The sequence below is a fragment of the Silene latifolia genome, chromosome 3 (genome assembly GCF_048544455.1).
Source record: "Silene latifolia isolate original U9 population chromosome 3, ASM4854445v1, whole genome shotgun sequence".
In the NCBI taxonomy this organism is placed as follows: Eukaryota; Viridiplantae; Streptophyta; class Magnoliopsida; order Caryophyllales; family Caryophyllaceae; genus Silene; species Silene latifolia.
Genome location: NC_133528.1, coordinates 11463778 through 11481598, shown reverse-complemented (window position 1 = coordinate 11481598; position 17821 = coordinate 11463778). Strand labels below are relative to the sequence as shown.

At 33.8% G+C, this 17821-nt stretch overlaps 1 long non-coding RNA gene and 1 pseudogene across 1 annotated transcript; one reads left to right on the top strand and one right to left on the bottom strand.

Annotated features, from left to right (window-relative positions):
- The first annotated feature begins 752 nt into the window (after window positions 1–752).
- LOC141645906 (uncharacterized) lies at window positions 753–2447 on the top strand. Its single transcript, XR_012545221.1, has 4 exons — window positions 753–850; window positions 941–1204; window positions 1615–1987; window positions 2078–2447. It is a non-coding gene; the product is annotated as an uncharacterized LOC141645906 (long non-coding RNA).
- A 1764-nt stretch (window positions 2448–4211) lies between these two features.
- LOC141648663 (BAHD acyltransferase BIA1-like) lies at window positions 4212–11029 on the bottom strand (annotated as a pseudogene).
- Window positions 11030–17821: the final 6792 nt, after the last annotated feature.

Genomic DNA, 17821 nt, shown 5'->3' with positions numbered 1-17821 from the left:
AATGAAGAGCTGGAATTGTTTGAGGGTCTTATAAAGGATGAAATGGAATACGAAATTTCGAATGCCCAGGTGAAGCTGATACCTGGTCAATGCTTGGACAATCTAGAGGATTTGGTGTTTCAGATTAAATTCAACAAAATAACCATTGTGCAGCCTATTTTAGGACCAAACTCTCCGGCTCAACCTGAATACATATTAATTGCATCTATCCCAAGATCATTCTCACTTGATGATCAATACGGTGAGACGTGCTTAAATCATTTCTCTGTTTAAATTTCGCCTTTGAAAAAAAGGGAGTAGCACCTGTAATTGTTGAGTTACTAATTAATAAATGTTCAACTATAGATGTGCTCGGGATTGTTATATATGTCGGTCAGAATTACCATGTTCATAGTCAAAATGGCCAACACTGGGAAGCTCGTGAAGTTGTCATTGTTGATCACAGGTACATAAGCTCCTCAACAAATAAATCATAACATTAAAAGTACAAACCATGCTAAAATGGCATTGCAAATTTCTGCTTACTCCGAAAGCACTGTCCCCACTTTCGTCCTGTCAGCAATCGGGAAATCTGACATAAAAGGATAATAATAAGATGTAAATTGAATCCTCATATTTTTGGGAAATCGGATTTGTTAAAGTGTCTTTTATCAATCTTTATTCCACTATTAATACCTAAAGTTTGTCATTTTATTAACATCACCATGTGGTTTTCTCATGTAGCTCGAATGGATAATGATCATAACAAATTTGGGAGAACTGGCCATTACGGAATGCAAAACTTTGCAATCCATTGCAAAATCCTTTCCGGTTGTTGGCTTCACGTCTCTAAGGACATCTTACCAAAAAGGTACTTCCTATTACCCAAAATAAGTTTCAAAGTTATAACAATAGTGGACTATACAAATTGACGTGTCACATACCCATGCTAATAGTGTAGGGTTCTCGCTGTCAACAACACACTCAACATTTATCATCTTAGATCCACAAGGGGAAAATGCTAATGCGCTGCGTGCTTGGTAAGAACTCATAAACTGATTTACTGTTGGCATTACCAAGTATTACTCCCTGCTAAACAAACAAATATGGTAGGGGAGAGGCAAACAAGGAACTACTTGCTGCTAAGAACCACCAACTCTGTGAAGTGCGCCGTCCAGAAACGCAACGCATCATAACGACAATGCAAAAGCTCCTTGAGAAGAAAGTAAGCATCCATCTTATTAACAATAAATAGCTCAATAGGTTAAGTCTTAAGCTTATCTCTACACCATATAAATTGTCAGTGCATGCTACATTCCAGTCAAGATATGTTACTAAGATGCTTAGTTTAACGTCTTTGAATAATAATTTGTTGCTAAGATCCAAATAATCTCTGGGTTTTTGGAGCTTCTGGAACTTGATTTAATAATAGTAACTCCTGCAAGTTAGCATGAAATGACTGATAAATGTCTTCTATTTAAATGCTTTACTGTATTGTGGTGAAAACCATATTCAATATAAAACTGAATGTCATGAAGAACAATAACTTTAACTGGTAATGTATTAAATTCTAAAATTTTGCCTATTGTTCAAACTCAATTGTCTTAAAAAAATAATAATGATTGGAACTGACAGGTCCAGAATACTCTACAAGAAGAGCACCACTGGTTGCATGTGCAGCTGAATGAATTTGACCATCGAAAAATACGCTTCTACCATGGTTGTAGTGAATGCGGAACAGGCAATTGTCAAGACATCGGTGTGACATATACATGTACTGCATGCTTAACAGAGAATGTTATTTCCTCTCCCAGGTAAGGATTCCTGAAACTAGGCAAAATATCCACACAAACTCACACCTTATACAACCCAAAATTGTGAACACATGATGGCTATAAAATTTGAAGCAGCAGATGAGACTGGGGCCTATTTTTTCACTACGTTGACTAAGAACGCGGAGAAATTACTAGAAGTGAAAGCAACAACCTTGTTCTCAATGCCTGCACAGGTACTCATAGCTGTTAGTCTTGTCACACCCAGCCTAACAAGGCAACGCTAAATTCCGCCTCACCCCATATATGCGTGATATTGGATACAGGAAAAAGAGGACTACCTTGTCCAAATTGAAAGACGGCTAAGAAGTACACCCATTTACATTCAGGTGACACCGGAAACCTCTCTTTCCCGAGCTCAAGTCCTAAAGTGGGTGCTCAAGCAAGTTTCTCTAAACTAAACTAGAACAGTCCAGGCAGCTGAGGAACTCTTTGTAGGCTTTTGTTACCCGTGCACATTTTGACGTACAAGAAACAAATGTTCTGGAGATAACTAGCCCAACAACAGTTGCACGGGGCCAAATAGGAAATAAACTCACCGGGTCATTACTGGACTTACAAGATAGTTAGTAGCATGTAGCATATTAAAACAATGTGGCATTATTAGTTTACGCTTCTAGGTTGGTTGCTTGGTTATTTCGGCATAACTTGTATTGTGCTGCCATTGATATGGCTGTTTAGCAATGCACATTACGTGCTGTCCAACATCTAAGTTCTAAAATCCATTGTCAAAAACATCGTTTCTATATCTTGGGGTATCGCGCGCACCGCGCGCGATACAACAACTAGTATACTTAAGGGTGTGTTTGGATATCATTTTAGGAGGGAAAGGGAGGGGAGGAGAGTGAGGGGAGGGAAAATGGATTATAGTTGCTTGGATGTTGAAGGGGAGATGAGGGGCAAAATAGATGGAGGATGTTGATGGAACGAAAGTCCAAATAAAGTTTTTCTTCCAAATCTTGTTAATAATGAAAAGATTTTACTTTGTATTAGTTTGGTCTAAAGGTGGGAAACTTAATTCTCATATTTCCCTCCACTTCCATTTCCCTTTTTCCATTGGTTGAGCTTGTTCGCGTGTATAGTCCACGTTTAACAACAATCACTACTACACAATCAGACCACTACACAATCAACTCACCACTTTAGTACAAATGGTGTTCGTGTCAATCCCCACCACTTACCATTGTCATGCATGGTGGACTAGTGGTTAGCCCCATCCCTCAGTTCTCACAAGTAGGGGTGTGCAAAATCCGATCCGCACCGGAATTTACCGAACCGGAACTGGAATTAAAAATTCCAGTCTGGTCCGGTCCAACATTTTTTAAGGTTTTGGTTTCTGGTCCGATCTGACTGGAATTATTGTTATTTGATAACATGATGTGTTCCACCTTCTCTCTAGAATTAGAGAGCGAGAAAGTCATTTAATAGTCTAAAAAAATCTTGGAGAATAAGATTGAGATTTCTTTCTCTCTTCTCTAGCCTTTTCCTAGAAAATGGAAATCACATTTTCTTCTTTTTTCTAGCTATTTCTTCTTGTCTTCTCTTAGAATAGGTTTTCACTCAATTTTCCGGTTTTATTTTTTACCTTCTTTAAGATTTGATTGTTTGTACTCTCCATTTTTAGTACCGCAGAGATAATTAAAATCATACATCTTTAGCTTGAAGGTTTAAAATAAACAGGAATCGAATGTAAACATAATACCTTCATGAGCTTTATCTCATGAATTGATTTTAGCAAAATTCTATTAGAAATTATGTTGGGACGATGTGGTTTTTTGGTTGTTTTTTCCAATTTCATCGTTAATTTGAAATGAGGATTGTATCTTTAAAACCCCTTTATTGATGTTTAGAGAAATATTGTGATTTTTTTATAGTTGCATCATATTGAGAATGGAGATCTTCCTTTGTTTATCTCCTTTCCTGCATTATTTTTTCTCTTTCTCTCCTTCTGTGATATGTTTCCTGTGAGATTGCAATGTTTCAAGAGACTTTCTTTGAGAGTTTTTATTTTTTCCCTTTGTTTCCCGTAGCTTATTTTTATGATTTGGGTAATTTGAAAGTTGACTTTCGATTACCGCTCTCATCCGCGAGGATGTTATGGGTCGATTTCGATTGACCTAGTTTCCTTTCCTTATCACAAAAAAAACCTTATTATTCTCACTCGTTGTTTGACTATATGTATTCGAGGTTGCTAATACGGAGTGCTCCATATATCATTGACTTAGTGATTCGGTGAATGTGAAGTATCAGTGGTTGAGAAGCTTGGCCTGAAATTTTGTTGATAGAAAATACATATACGGTAATAATTTAGGTAGTTCTAAATTTAAAATACATAATAATGGATTGAATTATTTCAGGTGTATCTAATCGTTGCTTCAATAACGTTGGGAGATTTTAAAGAAGAATAAAGTAGAAATTGTTTGGAAGAGAAAAATAATTTTATTAACTGACTACAATGTGCTTAAATACAGAAACTTGGTAACCGAAAATCAACAACTTCCTAGCTAAAACTCAACAAAGTGCTTTTATCAAGAACGTTTTTCCATTGTTGAGTTAAAAATTAGGGGAAGCAAATGCTAGAAATTCAGGGCAAGTTTCCAAAAGCTTAATGGGTTCCTCCTCCAAGAACAACCAGGCTTCAAATCCGTCACCCTCTAAGTCGTTATACTCCGTCAAGATAATCACATTCCTTTGATTATGATTCAGTGGGTCAGCAACTGGGACTATCCATTGCGGTTTCCCAGACCCGAAATTCAAGTCTCTAAACCCGGATGACTTACACCAGGACGACAGAACATAGACGTCTTTCCCTTTGTCCTCTATTGCAGTACTGATTAAATTTCGTTGGTGTCTTTCTTTTGCTACTTTCATGTTTTTTCCTTGATATTCCGGAACCAAATCCTTCATTTTAGATATTGAACCATTGATTTTTGCTACCAGTTTTGGGAGTTGGGCCTGCTTTTCAGCCCGAGCGAGGGCTAATTCTAGGATATTACCCATGGCTCCTTTTGGGACTGAGCATTGTCCGTCCTTCCTTTGACGAGGCTAAGGCTATATGTTTACGGAGGAAACCCGCAACTTACACGAACCAACTTGGGTTTGGAACCAGTTCGCTTCTTGAGTTGGCTTTCAGCTCAGTAACCTTTTTATTCTTTAACACAAAACTACGAACTACAGTCCGATTCTCAAACATGAAGTTCCATTTTCCCTCCTTTTTTTTCTTCTCTTCTATCTTCTCTCCCTCTAGTTTTTCCTTGTGGTCCAATTCCGGTGCCAGAGCCTGAACCTCCTCAGGTATCGGAGAGACGACTATTTTCACTCCCTCTTGTTTTTCCCTGTGGTTCAATTCCGGTTTCACGGCCTGAATCTCCTAAGTCCTAAGGTACAGGAGGGCTGGCTATTTTCGATCCCTCTTGCTTTTCCTTTTGGTTCAATTCCGGTTTCTCTCCCTCGTTTTTTCTCGTGTCCAATTTCGGTGTCAGAGCCTTAGCCTCCTCAATTACATGAGGGAAGGCTATGACAGCGGCATTGAAATTAGGTAACGCCTGGGCTGCATCCTCGTAACGCGTGGTTACGAGGGCGGACTGGAAGTTGAAATCCTATCGGTTACCTTATGTGTATGTTACCATCCGATAGCAAATCCACCACAAGAAAACTTACTAACCTGAATAGCCAGGTGAATTCCGGAAGATATTAAATTCTCCTTAGAAGGATAAAAAGAGCGTAAATCAATGCTAGACGAAGACGATATCAAGCCAACGACACTAGAAAGAGGGCAACTGGCCTCTGCTTCGACAAAGGGTATCCATTCGTCGTTGTAGAGGACAGAGCCCCAAGTTTGATACCTACCCGCTAAAGGGTAAAAAAAGGTTAGTGTTTGGGACAGGCAAGTTTTGAGTCGGGTAATGTCGAGTGGCGCTGCCCTCTTGGGAGCGCCATAGAATAAAAACGCCGGGACGAGTAAGGGGCCATATTTCTGGTCTAGAAAAGAGAGTGTTGAGTTTCGTAGATAAGGAGGCGTAGGTGAAGAACTGAAGATGGCTTCACATTGATTTCTTAATATTAGATCAAATTTTTTCTATCTTATATATTTCCATTTAACATATAAGGGGGTGTTTGGTTCACCCAAAAAAGGTATGAGGTATGGGTTTGGAATGAGTCAAACCCATACCAAGTGTTTGTTTGGCAAATACAATGGTTTCATACCCATATCTCAAACCCATGAGGTATGGGTTTCTCATACCCAAGGAGGGGGGTGGGTATGAGATTGATACCCACGGGTATCAAACTAAATTGATCAAAAATATGAAAAAACAAATTATAGCATATTGTAAATCCAATTTTTTATATACTTATTTGGTTAACTAATCATTTTCATGATTTTATAATATTGAAAATTATTATTTATAATACTTTAATTTACGCATTTTAACCTTAATTGATGTTCAAACCCATACCACTCAAAAATGAACCAAACACAAGGTATGAGGAATCAAGTTCCAAACCCATACCACCCGGGTATGATTCCTGATTCCAACCCCATACCCGTGCACGAAACAAACGCCCCCTAAACTAGTTTTGTGGCTCTTGAAATTCACGGGATTGACTTTCTCTATTTTTTTTTAACATTGTATCGTCAAAGTATGATTCGCTTTTCTTTTGTTGCGTATTTAGCGACAATGGATATTCATTCGGCTTCAGTGCCATGTTTCACTTTTTTGTTGCTCAGGCCATAATTTGGTAGCGTGATTTTGATGGGCCATTGCAGTTATATGAGATTAGTTTTCTGTTTGTGTCAGTGTTGTTGTAATATTTGGGTTAATCACATACAATCGTTTATCATATATATTTATGAATTATTTTAATTTGTCTTTTAATGTCGGGGTTACCATGTTTTGGGTGCTGCAAGAGTTTGGCAGTTGTTTTGTTGAATTCTTGTGTTATTCATTTTTACTTATTTATTTGTCGTTCTTGACTTCTTTACTTTAGCCGGTTTTTTTGGCCTTATTGTCACATGTGGTTTTTTTTTTTTTTTTTTGTGATTAGTGTAATCATTATGGTTGGATTTGTTAGATTTTGTCTTTTGGTTTTCTTCTACTATTTCAATTTTGTGATGTTATCTTATTTCAGTTAGTCATTAGGTTTCCCTTTGATATTTTATTTTCGTAACTATGTGTTCAATTATGTCCTAAATTCTACTTTAAGATAATCTATTAATGGGAGCGTCCTCATCACAATATTCTCTCAATTTTTAAGTTCACAAGTACTTAAACTATTTTTTAGTTAATCTCAACAAATTGTAAAAATTATTCTATAGGGTAACTTAATAAAACTTCTAAAATTGGTCTCATAAAAAAACGGTATTATCATAGAGATAGTCTAACTTTTCGGTGTTCATGTGATCTTTATTTTTTTTAAAAGAAAAGGATTAATAATTGACAAACACCTCTCCAAATACGCAAATTCTTATTTCAGATGGCTGTTTTCCCGTCTGAAATAAGACAAATAAAATATTGTCATTTTTAAGAAAATGTAACCATTTAATCCACAAAATGTTATAACTAAATGTGTCATTTTTTACTCTGAAAATGATGTGAAAAATAATGGTAACATGTTATCAAAAAGAGTAGGTCTCCTGAGAGACGGTCTCTTAATAAGCTTTATTGAGAGACCATTGTACAATTTTAAGAAAAAGTGGTACTAAAGGTAATAAAATAGATACAAATCATGATTAATGATAAAATGGGTACATTCATTATGTAAATAGGTACGAAAGTACTATGATACAATCAACAACAAAAGGGGTACGGAATATAAATAAAAGGGTACGAAAGGCTGGTCTCTCAATAGCTTAGTGAGAGACCGTCTCTCCAAAGTTTTAGTGTATCAAAAAATAACAACATTTTATTGTAAAATGACAACATGTTGTCCGTCTTATTTCAGACGGGAAACAACCAAATGTTGACAGGAGATTCAATGACCGTTTTGTCTTAAATTCATCTGCAATAGAAGATCAGTACTTTCCTTCCATTTATCTATTATATGATGAGAAATATATATCTAATCCGCTATGAAAATAGAGTAGTCAAACACATTTGAATAACGGGTCCAAAAATAAATTTCCTAATCACGAAAAAATATTACAAATCAAGAGAAATGTGATAAAGTACAACACTAACATTTTCCCGAAAAATGAAACTATTTTTTGCTAATTCTGCTTAATGAAACAACCTTATATTAAATTTCTCCTTGTTTCTCCGATTTTCACAAATCTCTCAATTTGATATAGTAGTTTCATGTCTTCTTCAACCCTTCTTTTTTACGATCAATGAATAAAATCTCTTGAATCAAGTTTGAAACACAAAACGAAACACATTTAAACCATAAAGCATTGGAACTTCTTTCTCCACATACAAAGATTATTCAAGAACAACAATAGATTAAGAGCTTTAAAACAAAAAAGAACATTTACACTTTTATCATAAAAATCAAAATCAGATTACCATAATCGTAGAAGTCTTATATTCAAGCAAGCTTCTATACACCTGAAACACTCGAGCAAAGAAGAGGTCACAAAAATCAATAGCCATATTATCAATGGATAACAAAGCAGACTACAATCATTGCAAAGCTATTGATCAAACCTTTTGTATACACTATGATTATTATTTACTTTGCTTAAAGGGTATTTGACGGAACCTCTCAAAATATCTGAATTAACAATTAACAATAGTAGAAAATAGAAAACTTATTGATCCAAAACGTAAATTAGTGAAATAGGTAAAACAATTTGGCACTTGACAAATCAATATAAAAGGCATGTATATACGAAGTATTAAATTATTAATTTGAGATAATCAATTGAGTTGATTTATTTTGGAATTCAATAGAGCAAGCTTTTTGATGTCCATGAACATTTACTCATAATCAAGAGCATTAAAATGCTAATTAAAGGAGGAAGTTGCCCATTTTTATAAGTAATGCTTGGCAAGTGAAGGGACACGAACTTTATTTTGTCAGAAATTAGGGAAAACTACCAAAATGTATGAAAGGCTAATGAGAGCTTGTTAATAAGACACGTGGCATCAATGTGCTACTCTAGTTAGGCTTTTTATATTATTGTATAGACTTTATTTAGTCAGAAATTAGGGAAAGCTACCAAAATGTATGAAAGGCTAATGAGAGCTTGTTAATAAGACATGTGGCATCAATGTGCTACTCTAGTTAGGCTTTTTATATTATTGTATAGATTATCTTTAAACTATGGAATCATTTCGAATTTCGACCCTTAATTAACAAATCATTTTAAATTTTGTTTGCTAAATTACAGATCAATAATTACTGGTCTTAAACCCACAAAATCGGTCCAGATCGTGTCTAATTTTAACGAGCTTAAGAAGAAGGAAAATGAAAGGGAGCCACCCTCTCACATGGGATAAGTGAGACCCCTTCAATTAAGATTGGTTGTGAGAGGGTGGCACACCCAATTTGGGTTTCATCCGGTGACGCCCTATTACTATCCTAAGAAAGAAAGCAAGTCTTCCTCAAAAAGTACTATTAGTCTTAATCTTAAGACAGGTCAATTATATACCACTTGTGTGGATAGAAATGTACAAAAAAAGTAATATATTTATATTATACGAAGTATACACAAATGGTATGATACTTGACACCAAGGTCAATCCTGAACATTTTGAGGCCCTATGCAAATTCTAAAATGGGGGCCTTTAAAAATCTTTGTTCAAGTAATTCACGTGTCATTTTCTAATACAATTCAATCTTTAGCTACATTGATTAAAAAAAGTGTGTGTCGTACCAATACTTTTTTTTATATTCAAGCGGTGACCCTTACAAGACGGTTAAAACTTAAAATCTATATATGTGTGTACCAAGGAAAAATTCAACTATATTTTATAGGGTTATTTTACGGGAATAATCCAATCTAAGCGTCATCTTCTCATATTAATCCATTCTAGTATTTAACTGAGAAAAATTCTAGGGATTTTCTCATCTGTACCCCTGTGCTATTCACTTTTCTCACTTGTACCCCTCCGTTTTCGAAAAGCCCACATATACCCCTAAACTTTTTAATGAGTTTCAAAAATGACCAAAATTAAATCCATCAATTTTATTCTATTAAAAAAATGATTTACTATTTAACATAATTAATCATAAAAACTAAAAAGTTAAAATGATTTTCTTAAACTCCCAGGTAAATAGAAAAAGCCAACCTCGCTCTACAACCACGTTGTGACCACCGACCACCACCTACTAAGTCGTTGCCTTTTCACGACCACCACATTCACACATCTACACACTGCACCCGCTTTCGACCACAACTATTCAAGTTTATTGCCCTCACCTTTGTTCCTGTCACTTCCATTACCTTCGACTTTCGACGGGGAACATCGTCAAATCAATTATGGAACACCATTCCTAACCAGCCACATCTTCAAAAGCTTATAGTTAGCGGTGGGATTGTCTGGTGCTATTCGTGACGGAAGCTTGCTGGTAGTGATTTTGGAGTTGGTGGGCTTGTGGTTGTAGTAGGGAAGTCGACAGGGGGTGAGAATGAGGGTGAAGTCGGTGTTGTTGGAGCTTGGTGGAAGTCTTAATTTTCATTTTATTAGTTAATTATTGTCTTTGGATTAAGCTTAATTTAACTTTATCTATAATTAATTGATTATTAAATTAAATTAACAAATTAAAATTGGCAGAACATGACATTTGGTCACATATGGAAGCCACTAACAAAGTTTAGGGGTATATGTGGGCTTTTCAAAAACGGAGGGGTACAAATAGGAAAAGCGAATAACACAGGGGTACAGATGAGAAAATTTGACATCATTTGACTTGCACTGATCTCTTGAAAGGGATACCCATAAAACTGGTTACCATTCCTCTTGAAATCTTTCATTTTAATGAGGAAAAAAAAAAATCAACATCTTCATCCCCTTAATCAATCAAAAATCCTAAATTATTTTCCCCAAATTGATTTCCCCACCTCTAAATTATTTTCCTCCAATTATTTTTCTCCAAATTAATTTTCTCCCTAAATTATTTCCCCCCAATTATTTTCCCCTAAACTATAGCACGATCTGTTTCTCCCAATTAATTGAAGGAACCATGGTTGTTCGAAAATCAGCCGCTATCTGTTTCGCACTACAACAAACCCACATCTACATTCATCAACAAACCTGCAAAAAATCGGCCGCCATTTGTACACTAACTGCAATTAATCCCCTTGTTAATTGTTATTACGGACCAACACCCAGAAATATAAAGCACATACCCATATGAAACTTATGGGCTATACGGACAACACCCCTGATTTGCTACAAACTACACAATTAGTCCCCTTTTTAATTCTTATTAGATTAACCATTTCAAAACCCAGGAATATAAAGCATCCTTCTAAGCATCCTTGTTAGATTCTTCGCCTAAATAGCTCCAATCCCCAGAATTGTTCCAAATTTAAAAGTTTTATTAACTTGTTGATGTTCCTCCTCAAAATAGAGTATTAAATACAATATTCATGCACATCCATTTAATTACATTTAACTGAATAAAAACCCGGTAAGTGGCAAATTAGCCCCAAACGTTTGCCATTAAGTGCAAATTAGCCCCATTAGTTATACCCGACGTGCAATTTAACCCAAGTAGAGATATCCGAGTAAAATTCTCGCCGGAAATTTATGACATGGTACCGGAAAAATAACTAGGATGGATTAAATTAAATAATAATAATAATAATAATAAAAAAAAAAAAAAAAAAAAAAAAAAACATGAATTGCCTCGTTACTTCGTCCTTATCTCTTTCACTCTTATATGTTTTTGAGCTCGTTCTTCAATTCTCACACCTCTAACCATTTCTCTATTTTTTTCCACCTCAATTTTGTTTGATGTAGCCGACACTTATCCCCGTAAATCATCATTTTTGTGATTAAAAGTTTTCTGGGTATCACAAAAACTGGAAAAAAAAAATGAAAATTGAATTTATACACACTACAAGTATATACCGTCATTTTTACACGATTTGAGCTCGAAAATTAAACGAAGTTCCGCAACAATGGTGATGGTTGAGGTTGATATTGCTGTGATAAATTAAACAGAGTTGTTGTGATTAATTAAACGAAATTTTACACGATTTGAGCTCGGAAATTAAACAAAAATTTTCCGGTGCCATATAAGAGTGAAAGAGATTAGGAGGAAGTAACGAGGTCTTTGAGTAGCAGGTAGTGACAATTCATGTTTGTTTTTTTAATTATTATTTAATTTAATCCATCTTAGTCATTTTTTCGGTGCCATGTCATAAATTTTCGGCGAGAATTTTACTCGGATATCTCTACTTGGGTTGAATTGCACGTCGGGTATAACTAATGGAGCTAATTCGCACTAGTAAAATGTTATGAGGCTAATTTGCACGTAGTGGCAAACGTTTGGGGCTTATTTGTCACTTCCCCGGAATAAAAACAAAGCGATGAATTGAAGGGGAAATTAATCGGTGTGTTTGGATTGATCAATTTAATCACTTGTTTAGCTGATGATTAAGAAGATTGAGAGAGAATTAACAAAGAAAACTGAAGAAGAAAAGAAAGAATGATTAAGAAGAAATGAAGAATTAGAGGAGAGAATGAAGGATGAAGAAATGAAAGAGAGGAAAGAAAAAATTGAAAAAAAAAATGTGATCTGTTGGGAAACCGATATTAGCAGGTTAATTATGATCTGGGTTTAGTACAAGTTAAATGATGTCAAAGTTGAGATTTTTCTCAGTTAAACAATAGTATGGATTAATATAAGAAGAGAATGCTTAGTTTGGATTATTCCCGTGAAATAACCCTATTTTATAACCCCTTTTAAGTTATTCATTTAAGTATATTATAATTCAATTCTTTTATCGTCAAAAAATGGAATTTTTTTTTCAAATTTTAGATATTAGCTCTATTAGATACGTTTATTGAATGTATAAATTGTATAAAAAAATTAAAGGAAACAACCATGAAGAATAGAACACAAAACTTTCTACAATTTGGTTAAGATATTAAACCACTAGACTACTTGCATAATAACAACACAAAATCTCATTGAAGACAGCGATATTCGTCACAAGCTTGTGACGGATACCGTTTCCTCTCACAAAATACTCATGAGAGGTGAGTGAGGGAGCACATGGGGGGTGCCCTACCTTGTCCCCTCTCCCTTTTTGTGAGAGGTCTTCAGCTTGTGACGGGATTAGCCTGTCACAAGCAAGACGCTTTGTAATAACAAAAGGTCTCGAGTGATAGCCTACATAGTAGACTTCTAGTTTCGCTTATCACCATTAAGCCCCTTTTAAAAAGTTGAGCCCTTGTCCATTAATCCTTTAAATAGATCATAAAATTTACCTTATTTGACACGTTTTAAATTTAAAACGAATAAGCAAATGTAACACAAGAATTTAAGTAAGAAAATGGCTTTCCCACGGGTGGCACGAGGTCAATCTAAAATGATTGGTGGAGTGGTGGGGGATTGTGTACGTACACCACCGAACAACTTGTCTTTTCCGTGACGATTGACTTGTTGTCGACAAGTGTAAGCCTTGTTTGATTGACTTCTTGTCGACAAGTTGTAAAATCTCATCTTATATATTCCCACATATTCACTACATTCTTCCATATTTCCTTTTTCGGATTATTCCGGTTTTTTTCCCTTTTTTTTTGGTTGATTTATGTGGTCCAAATTCAATTGCATGTGGATAGTATATTTTGTGTGGTCCAAATTAACTTTCTTATTTCTTGTAAAAAAAAAGGTGAAGAATATAGTGAATAAGAGGGAGTATATACAAAAAACTGGTTGAAACGCTGTGGATGCGTCACGTGTCAACCCAGCCATAAATACACGTATTAATTACAGCTGAAATTAAATACAAACATAATAAATACTGTATAAATCTCAGCAAAATATTAATTATAGTTTAATAAATTTTATTATAAAATTTTATTAAATAATTACGGTGATTTGATTCTAAATTTATTAAAAAGTTATTTTGATAAAAATTCTAAAATGTAAATAATTACGTTCATTGTGAAAAATGCTTTCAATTGAGTATAATTTTCATTATATTTATTGAAATATTCATTTTGATATGTAGAGATGATTAAAGTGAGTGTCTCCCAATGCTTTACATTTACGTAAAAAAACATTTTGAGAAAGTTATAAAACTTAGACTATTAAATCCATTTAGAAAAATATATTTGGAAGAGTCATTGTATATATTAAAAACACAACTTTAAAAAAACTACTAAGAAATAAGTATTTATAGTCTGGGAATGAAAAAAATTATATTGGACAAATTGAATACATATGAGATTTTGATAGGTTTCAATAGTGTGATAGCGAGTAATGTGTACGAGTGTGTATATACATAGTGATCACGAGTGCATTTGAATAATCAAAACAAAAGTAATGATTATTAAGTAATACGAGTATAGCAGGGACGAAGCTAGGGTAAAATTATAACCCGGGCCGATATTTCACTTCGCCCCATTTCTACACTCATTTATTATAGATTTCATATTATTATTTTAGTATATTCGATATATATAGAATTATCTGTTTTATGTAATTACTAAATTATACATTGATTTTTTTCTACCAACTTACTCCATATTTTATATATATAACGTTCCTTTATTTATACGCTGTAATAAATCCAAAATATAAATGATAATAAATCTAAAACCGTTAAATAAGAAAATTGTTAAAAAAAACAAAACAAAATCTAAAACCAAGGGCCTTCCCATGATTCGAACCCAGGACTTCAACATGCCAATCCACTATTAGGTGAAGTGTTAACCATTTTGCTACAATAAACTTGCAGTTTCATTAGTACCATTTGTTACTTGTACTTGAAAAATGCACCCGGGCCATGGCCCATTTGGCCAAACCCGAGCTTCGTCATTGGAGTATAGTATTATAAACGACATGTAAAAGTAGAAAACACGTTACATTTTTCTTTAATATCTTTAATTAAATATGTATAAGTCAAATATAAAATATTGATTATGACTAACCAAATACTCCGTATTACTTTTAGTTAAATATTTTATATGTTATCTTTTAAATATTTGAAGTTAAACATCAAAAAATAATATTTGAGAAAGTTCAACCTATTATATTTACAGGTAATAAACTCTTAAACATCATTATATATAATTGTTTAAGAAAATAAAAGGTGCAAATTTCTCATAGATATGTTTGACACATATCACATGCAAGACACAATCAAAACATTTGAATAAGCTGAGTTTGAACTCTATATGTTTGATAGATAAATGTCACATGTTATACATAAAAAATTAAAAATTATATAAAACTATGTTCACATCATTTTGAATAAATATTAATTGATTTGAGACATAAAGTATCGTGAAATGATATAATTTGAGAGCTTATTGTTGATTGTTGTATTATTCGGATAAATTTTATTTTGATTAATATGATATTTCACCAGTCACAAATTTATTTATAAAACGTTGATCTTGCATAATTAATTATTACTTATTAGTTTTAATTAAAACTCTTATGTATTTTATTTTAAAACATTGAAGTTAAACCTAAAAATATTAAATTTGAGAAAAATTATTTATAAGAGAAAATATTGAAGGTCATATATGAATTATATAATTTTTCTTCAATTATAATCATAAAATATTAAAACAGGCCGCGCGAAGCGCGGGATACTACCTAGTGAATTATAAAATTGGGATTTGTTTGGTTGCCTTTTTTTGCCATAATGTAGGCATTTCATTTTCAAAGAAGTTTTCAACTTCTCAACAATGGAGGAGTTGGATTACCTAGGTCCTCCTAGGTAATTGCAAACTCATGTGTAATTGAATTCCTATATCGGCAACCAAACGAAATTTGCTAATTCACGTGAATTTTATGTGGAAGCTTAATTCCCAGTAATTCGATATTCCGGTGGAATTGTATTCCAACGGGCAACCAATCAGAAATTCGATATTCCGGTGGAAATTCAAAGATGGACACCCACAATAATTATCCTCGTTATTTCAAGGGCGATTTATTGATGTGTAAATGTGCTTGAGTTGCGAGATTTGTGCATGTTTAACACGCATATTTTATGCAATTCTTGCTCGTATTTTTTTTCGTATTTTTTTAACTTGATTTATATCAACCGTAAATACATTTATAACTATTATTAAAATAAAATTATGAGGTAAAGTATATAATAAAAATATAAAATAAATATATTTCTTTTATCTATGCATTCTGCTTTTGTTTTATTCTAACTAATTAATTCCTCATAAATTTAAAACGGATATCAGGTAGAATTCTGTTTGTATCTTTTTTTTTTTTTTGATTAAAAGGCGGGGTAAACCCTGAGACCTACAGCGAGTAGGGTCCCAAACAAGCTTACAAAACGATAACCAACACAAATAAAAGCAGATAAAATCTTAGCAATTGCCAGCATCAAAAAACAAGTCGCGGAATCGTCCTTTGCCCTATCCTTTTCTCCTTCCATGCTCTAAATGTTTTCCAATTGTTCAACTATTCTTCTAAGGTATAAGGTAAACCTTCCTTCCACGATTTGCACCACAACCCAATTCTGTTTGTATCTATCTATACAACACAAATAGAGAGAGATATTGATCACAATCAACTTCAAAAGTATGTTCACTTCTGAACTGAAAAAACCCCAAAATGGCAACCAAAATTGATGAACTTGAAACCAAAGTGAAAGTATTTTTCCTCCCATTTATCGTTGGGAGTGGCCACCTTGGTCCTATGATCAATGCGGCTAGACACTTCGTTACTCATCCATAAGTCAAAGTCAAAATAATCACTACCCCGCGAAACGCGGACCTTTTCCAAAATATCATTAACCATGACCGCGAAGCTGGTCATGGCATCAGCTTCATGACTCTCGAATTATCATGTGTCTTATAACTTTATGGGTAACTTTCTTTATAACTTTATACAAGAATATGCTAGGGGAGTCACAATATTCTCACGGGAATTCATATTATATTTTATGCATTTACCTTTGGGCCGAATACACAAAACACAATAACTACCTCCAACAGGAATCATATTATACCTTATGCATTCCTCTTTGGGCAGAATACACAAGACATAATAACTACCTCCAAATAAATAGACAAGGAAATTTTTTAAAAATAAATCACCTTTGGGCAGATAAATTTCCAAGAAATTAAATTATTACACTTGTATTTACTCAACCACTTACTCAAATTAACTTATACAACTTCCCCCTTTGGACAGGAAATTATAGAAACTAATTCAAGAAGCAAAAACATTCCGGACTCCTTATGAATTATTTTAACTGTTAGTAGATAACCCGATTTGGCCAAGTCACCACCGCAAATTAAAATAATTTACCAAAACAATAGCTATTTTCAAGATTATATAATTTGTTATTAATTATAACCATGATATAACAAATAATTCAAGCAAATAAGTAGTAATAACTAATAAGAACAAAAAACAGAGGAGCATAAAAAACAACTTTATGCTAATAACATAATTATTATATATCCCTCCGTCCCGGTCATTTGTTGTCCTTTGATTTTGGCACAAAAACCAAGGAAAGAGGAAGAGTCCAATTACTAAATGACAAGTGGAACAAATTGAGTGTGAATGATCAAATTGTTAATCAAGTTCATTCTTAAAATAGAAAGGAGAACAACTCACTCAGACACCCAAATATAGAAAAAGACAACAAATAATCGAGAGAGATGGAGTATGTTATATCCAAAACTTACATACCCACAATTAATGGTCAATAATCAATAGTGCACATGTAGGTACGAACTACGAAGTAACTTGCTTATGTACTTCCTCCATTATTTTATATATGATGTTTTTGTTTTACGAGGTAAGCCTTTGACTTTCATTTATACAAAAATATACTCTAGAAAAAATTATGAAAATTATATCATTAGATTCGTCATAAAATTTGCTTTCAAAAGAGTATACATTTCATATTA